This window comes from Callospermophilus lateralis, unplaced genomic scaffold (assembly GCF_048772815.1).
Source record: "Callospermophilus lateralis isolate mCalLat2 unplaced genomic scaffold, mCalLat2.hap1 Scaffold_43, whole genome shotgun sequence".
Classification (NCBI taxonomy): Eukaryota; Metazoa; Chordata; class Mammalia; order Rodentia; family Sciuridae; genus Callospermophilus; species Callospermophilus lateralis.
In genome coordinates, this window is record NW_027514380.1 from 6,283,890 (window position 1) to 6,291,854 (window position 7,965).

General features: G+C 34.5%; 1 pseudogene; it reads right to left on the minus strand.

Moving 5' to 3' along the window:
- Window positions 1-489: 489 nt before the first annotated feature.
- On the minus strand, window positions 490-1,276 carry LOC143389071 (protein CREG1 pseudogene; annotated as a pseudogene).
- Between the last annotated feature and the right edge of the window lie 6,689 nt (window positions 1,277-7,965).

A 7,965-nucleotide genomic window follows, 5' to 3' on the forward strand; every position in this document is an offset into this window, starting at 1 on the left:
CCTCATAAGAAACAGTTCTGCTCTCTGCTGGGTCAACAATACCCGGGACCGTCAGGTCGCTTGGCATGAGCAGGGAGCTGCGATTGGGCTCAGGCTTTGGCAGGATCATGTGGCCACTCTAATAGGGTCAGCCCCTCTGCACGGGCACCAGCAGCCAGGAGATAGCTGGGGCAAGGGCACATGCCCAGCACAGCGGCCACCAGGAATAAAGGACTCATGCCAGTACCTGCAAATGCCAATGGCCATCTGACCTGCACTTGGTCTTCTTCGAGGAGCACCACTGCAAAACACTTGGAATCCATGAATTTTAAAGAAAATCCATAATTTTCTTTAGTTATATGAAAGAATTTCTCCTTTAAAATTGCTTCAAAATATGGAAAAAAAAATCAGGCAACCACAACTTCCAAAAAATCGAGTTTAGGTCCCACACAAACAAGCAAAGAAGCCGACCAGCATGTAGAAAACGGGCGGATATTCCAGGGGACTTCAGAGGAAGGCCGGGCGACGGGTATGCAGGAGACCGGCCCAGAAACCTCACACGTGACGGGCAGCTCCCGTGTTTCACTTCACTGAAGTGTGACGTTATAATATTCTTCAGGTGTCACTATTTGGGGCCCACCAAAGTAGTCGAGGACCCAGATATTGGTTATATTCAACTTAGCGAAGAACCAGTGGTGGCTGGATGGCCAGGTTTGCATCTACGGGTGTCGGACGAACAACGAGCGCTTGGCCAAGTCCACTTCTGTGTCCTTCACCTTGGTCACAGCTCCTGACAGTATAATGTGAGCACAGAGCGGGCTCTGGGGATCAAAGCCATTCCTTCCTGCAGAAGTCAGTTTGTGCCAGAGACATGGTCAGCGTCGCCTGTGGATTCTCCTGCAGGTTGCTGGCGGAGAGAAGCAGCGGGCTCAGGTACAAGTAGGGCACGCCGCTGCCCGCGCCCGGGGCCGTCGCTGAGCGAGAGCACGTCTGCGAAGGGCCGGCCGCGCACCGCCTCCAGCGTGGACCCGGTGGCCAGCGCGCCCCAGTCGCAGACGTGCGTCACGAAGCGGGCCACGCGCGCTGCGTCCTCGCGGGGCGGCAGCGGCGGCAGCCGCGTGGCCGCGTCCCAGTCGCCTTGGTCCCGGCCGCCGCCCTGCGCGGGCGACACTAGCAGCGCCAGCAGCGTGGCCGGCACAGAGGCCAGCAGGGCGCGCGCGGAGCGGGCCGCCCCGGGGGCCAATGGGAGCGAGGCAGGCCTGATGCAATGATTTAAAATGTTATATTTTATATTCATACCGAGAATTATGTTCCACAAATCATAATTTAATGTTATGTGCACGTACAAATACAGCATAATGAATCCCACTATTATGTGTAATTATTTTTTTAAATTTTTTTTAATTGCTTACATACATGATAATAGTGGAATGCATTACAATCATAATTATCCATTCACAGCACAATTTTTCATAATTCTGTATATAAAGTATGTTACCGATTTTTAAAATGTAAGGTGAAATTACTTTTATAGTCAGTTTTATTTTTCAGGATAAAACTTCAATCAAAACCTTTAACTTTGTGTTTTCCTATTTTAAATTGTTACCATATACTCCTGAAAGGTGAATATTAGTCTCTTGTTGGCTGAATATTCCTGAATCCTTTAGAACCTCTTATGTGCATAATTAAATATAACTCACTATTGTGAAGGTTAAAAACATGGTTATAATCACAATAATTCTCATGGATTCATGCATATGCACACCTGAGGTTCTTGTTCTACAAAATAATCTATCATGAAATATAGACAAAAGTGAATTCTTCAAGGACAAAATGTAATAGTAAAGGCTTTGAGGAAAAGATTACATGTAATTATGATGCACCAATAAAAGTGTCAGTTTCTCTACCAAAAAATTAATAATATTATTTTTGTTGTCTTTAGTTGGTGGTGGTTTTTTAAATAAAATGTAACTTTTTCTCATTTTAATTAGGAGATTAAAATGGTTATTAATTTATATTTCAAAATACAGAGTTATTATATGTTTTATAATACATATGGTATACTATTATGTGACATGCAAGGATGCTTTGGTCAATGATAAATCACCTATGGTACAGTATCTATTAGTACTGTTTTGAAAGATGCTCATTCCTATGTATAAGTTCCAGCCACCAAAGGCAGAAGATACTATGACATTTGGTTGTTGGAGCCAGGAATGCATAAAGTACAATTTACTGGAGGCTTACAGATTGGAAGATATGTTGTAAAGCAGCAAGACAGGAGGATACCTGAACCCCATGGCAGGAGGAAGAAGTTTATAAGATAAGCTGAATGAAGGTTGACTACAGATAACCATAATATACATGGCCTTTCTTAAAAGTTAAAATATTCAACATGATTTTAAAAATAGTATGGTTTCAGAGGATGCCATAGCACTTTTGGCTCATTATCTTAGCAAATTTGTTTCTATTGTATTATTTGAGATATATTATAGAGTCATCAGGTAGGTAAAATGGCAATTATGATGAAGATGGTTGTAGTAATGTCAAATTGGAGTTCTCAATATGCTATAATCTAGTGACTTCATAGCCATTTTATTTCATGTAAATGCACTTTATGATGTTCACACAATGGTTAACTCACTTAGGGATATAATTCTCAGACCTAACTCCATCAATAAGTGATGCATGATTGTTCAGAATGAATGATATTCTTCTAATTGAATACATTTTGATTAAATTTATAGAGCTGTCTCTGCAAGATCCTAAGAAACAACTTTTTTCTAGACTTTACCAGGCCACCTTGGAAAGTGTTATGCAATGAAAGAATCAAACATTGCATGCAGATTCAACAATAAAATAGGCAAAACAAATATTGGTCTTGGAATTTAACATAGTGATAATAGTATAATAAATGGTAGGCCCCCCCAAAATATATGTTCTAATAACTTTATCCTGGAATGGAACATCAATTCATAAAATAAATATTTTTAGGTGTAATTAATTTAAGTATCTATAGAGTGACACTGCCACATCAATATTACAGAAACACAATTCATAATAGCTGAGCTATGAAGTCAGCCTAGGCACCCTTCAAGAGATGAATGGATAAGAAAATATGGTACATATACACCATAGAATATTGCTCAGCCATTAAGAATGTCTTTATGGCATTTGCCAGTAAATGGATGGATCTGGAGACTATCATGCTAAGTGAAACAAGCCAGTCCCCACAAACCAAAGGATAAATGTTTTCACTGATATGTGGAAGTTAATCCACAATGGGATGGGGGGAGAATAGAAGTTCAGTAAATTAGAAAAAGGGGGATGAAGCTAAGGTAGGGGGGATAGGAAAAGGAAACACAGTGGCATGAATCTGACATAACTTTCCTATGTACATATATGAATACTCCGCAGTGAATCCCACCAATTTTGTACATCCACAAGTATGGGACCCTAATTAGAACAGATATATTCCATGCTTGTATAATTATATTAAATTGGATTATGCTGTCATGTGTAACTAAAGAGAAGTGAAAAAAAAATCTAAAAATAAAATTGTTCTCATTATCCAACAGTCGAAAATTCCAATGAAACATGTGGCTATCAAAGAGGCAGACAAGAAACATTCAGAGGAAAGGGACATGAAAAGATGGAAATAGAAGTTGGGATGATGCAGTTACACATAAGAATTCATGGAGCCCCCAAGCTGGAAGAGGAAACCAAAGATAATCTGTCAGCATTCTGAAGAATTAAAGTCCTTTGACATGTTTCAGACTTCTGTTTCCAGAAGTTTTCTTCATTTTATAACTCATAGACTTGAACACTTATGGTGATCAGCTTCAATATCAATATACTTTTAAGAGTTAATTATAAAACAAATTCATTTTTTTTGGTAATTAAGAACAGAATAATGGACTAGATGAGTAAAACTCATCAACCTTTGTAACATTAATCTGTATTTTAAGTAGAATGAAATATAGCATGTAAGATCCTACTATAGAGAACTTTAAAATTAAATTAATGCATTGTTATATATGGGGAAAAATATGTACTACAGAGCTGATGATATATTTTTTTTCTGTTTTCTGGCATCTAATATTTTAATATACTTCAATCTCCAGCATCAGCTTGGAATAGCTATTTTCAGCAAGATTTTGATGTAGAAATATTAGAGAAAATGGATTCAATCAATTCAACTTCCTAATGAAACTCCACAAGCTCATTCTAACTCAAAAGGATGCATTTAATTCTGATAAATTAATAGATTATGGTTAATCTATTGTGTAAGAATTAATTAATTAATTTCTGATTGTAATAGTAAAAATTTCATTTGGAAATCCAGGGCAGGTATTGATCTTTCACATAAAGGTCTCATTTTTAATTCTTCTAGTGAATAAGATCAAGCTTAATATGCAGAGTCTTTTGCACATTATAAAAACAAGAACAGAGAAATTTTAATTTGTAAGAATGATATTTTTTCTATTTCTTATAATATAGAGAGGCTATATATAAAATATTATGGAATTGAGGTTTGATATCCCCAAACATCTTTGTTTTGGTGTTTTTAGTATATATTATGGAATGCACTTCTTTCACATTATTTGGTTTTTGTGACTAGCCTTTGTCAAACTGCAAAGTGGCAATACTGATGCTATTGAGGCAGATGAGGATGATTTACTTAATATGATGTGAATATTAAAATGCATGTCCCTTATTTCCACTGTAGTCTGAAGGGAGATATTTCCAATTAAACTTCTTGTAGATTAAAAGGAAGAGGAAATATTTATGTTGAATGATAGAAGGAGCTCTTCTTGAAATGGTTTGTCCTTCTCATATTCTGCTCTTCTACTCTTTCTACAACACCTAGGACTTTGTGTTCCTCAAAGACACATATCTTCCCTGATTCACTGTAGTAATACTGATTCTTATTACTGTGGTATTTACATTACAGGAGTATAGGTGTGTGAAATTGCCACAATGGAAACACATGGTTCGTTAACAAATGGACAAATAAATATGCTACAGAAATAAATGGAATATTATTCAACAATAAAGGAAAGTACTTATCCATTGTATGACGTTTCTATTGAGGATCAGAAAAAATGTTCTGAAATTAGACATTGATAATAGATGTAAATCTCTCTGAGACCTTTTTTTTTGAGAGAGAGAGAGAGAGAGAGAATTTTTTAATGTTTATTTTTTAGTTTTCGGTGGACACATCTTTATTTTATTTTTATGTGGTGCTGAGGACCATACCCAGCGCCCCGCGCAAGCTAGGCAAGCATATTACCACTTGAGCCACATCCCCAGCCCAAGAACTATTATTTTTTTAAATTAATTTTATGGAAAATATTTGAAAGTTTTGTGAAGTGAATGTATTGCTTCTCTACTTTACAACTTGGTACATAAAATTTTATTTTGCATATAACAAAAGCTAAGCATTTTAAAATCTGCAGAAAAAAAATACCTCTAGCAAAGACAAATTGGTGATTTGTCTAGGACAAGGAATATTTTAAATGTAGGTTAGAATTTGAATGCCTGTATATGTTCCTGATTTTTTTCTTTTTGTCCTTCTAATATCGTAACTTTTAACAACATAAATCCAATATGTGCCACTGTTAGCTTTCCTGGGAACTTTGCTGTACTCTTCATATGAATTATTTAATTTATTCCTAAGAATCTCTGTTTGAAGTAAATTGCCTTATTATATGAATATTTTAGATTAGAAAATTGTAGCTTGAGTAATTATGTCACTCAAAATCATCTAGAGTTTAAGGAGCTAGTACTCAAATCCAGGTGAATTTGATGCCAGACATGAGCCTTGAAAACTTCCTATATTGCTTACAGGGTATATTAAATTATGTGGGATATAAAGTGCATTCAAACTTAGATATTTCTGTAGGCTATAATTTCTGCAATATTTAATTAGAAGCTCATTTTTTAATTGAGTGTGTTTTTATTCTTTAGGGACATACTACTAGCTGTTTTGCTGGGAAGTCTTTTGATCATTTCACTTGAACCTATAATCAGAAGTAATCATCAATATAAAGTGCTGTTTCTTTTTATGCAAGTATTACATTGCTTAAATAGTATTTGTCCAATATTTTAACCAATTTAAAATTACCTGTCCATTGAAAGTGAAAATCATAACAAATGTCTTGGAGATATAGACATCAGTGATAGTCACTCTGTTTTTAATCAGCAGTGTGAGTGGCAGTGTGGAAAATGCAGCTTCTACTTCAGTAAAAAATTATCACTCGTTACCTTGCAGGCAGCACAGAAAAACCAATTAAAATTACTAAAAATATTTTCCTTAGATTCCTCTGTTTTTTTTTCAGTAGAAAAATACATTTGATATTGTTTTTTTCTTATTTTAGAAAAACAATTTATAAAGAGTATAGTTCTTAAAAGTTCAATATATGTGTGATTTTCCCATAAGAAACAAGTCAATTTACGCTATTATTTTAACACGTGGAATAATTGTCTTATTTCATTTAATATCCAGGTAAAGATTTCTAACTAAAGTATGTAATGCATGGACATGATTCTCAGAAATAACAAAGTTTAGTAGTTTTCTTGTCAGTCAAAGAAGCAAGACAGTCTTATTGTCTCAACATATCAGGATTGTCCTGAAGTGTTTTTATATTACAACAAGGGGAGCTTTTGGAGAGCAGACCATGACTCAGATTCAGAATATAAATACCGATATGATATCTATAAGACCTAATTATCGTAATGTTATCTATATGTGACTAATATACCATATTTTCATTTCCAATTTAATATTTTTATTTCATTTGACCAATCTTATATTTATATTATTATAATATGGTTTTTAACACATCTGCAGATTACTATTTTGATTCCTTTCTGATTATTCCTATAGGTCAAATCTCCTAAAGTGGGGATGTGCAAAATTGCTAGATCAAATAAGATAAAATATTCTGGAGCTTTTAATAAAAATGTTAAATTGTTCTCATAAGGCATATTAATGTATGTGATGTTCTTCAATGTGAATTCCTGTTCCATCACAATTGTGGAATTGATGTTAGCCAATTTTACATGGCAAATATTTCTTATTATTCTCTTTATAGATAGTTGTTTAAGTTATACAGGTTAAAAACACTTTTGTTAACATTTATTAAAATTTTGTATTTTCTTTTTTTGTGAGGATTGCCTCTACAATTTCTTTAATAGACTTCATATCTCATTGTTGCTTTCTTTCTTCTTATATTTTACTTACATTTTTGGCAATGTGCTATAATGTAAGAGCATAGGCTTTGGTATTAGAAATTTATCAGATCAAATCCCAGCTCAATCAATAGCTGTGTTTCATGACAACACAATCACTCATGCTACTCTCAGTAGGTACAAAATAAGAATACTAATTGAAATCAATAATCACTATATCTGACTAATTCTATATGCTTACTATAGTATAAATCATATCTAAACATACGAAAAAAGATGTTTACCTTTGTTAATGAGTAAGACAATTTATTTATTTATTCATCTATTTATATTTGGCATTGGGATATATGCTGTGGACTGTATCAAACTAAAGAAAAGGTGAAAATGGAGGGTCTTAAATGACTCTTGAAACCCACTCTCTGATGTAACACACCTAAAGTTTCAGTAATTAAATTCAACAGTTTCAGAGATTAGGGGCATAAATGGAGTTGCTTTGGGGCATTGTGATGTGTGTTGTGCAAAGTAGATATGGAATACTCACGAATTAAGAGCTATTGTTTAAATAGTGCAGTTCTGACTACTTGGAAAATTTTATAAATTATAAATAATGGGAAAAAATACTGAGCTAGCAGATATTTGTTTTTCAAGACATATAAAAGAAAATTTCGTATACAATATATTCTATTATCTCCTTTATATATTCCTAGAATCTTTTCATTCAAATCTAATAAAAACTGAAATATGTTTTTTTCAATATTTTCTATAGCTTATTAATATGTGTTGAATATTTGA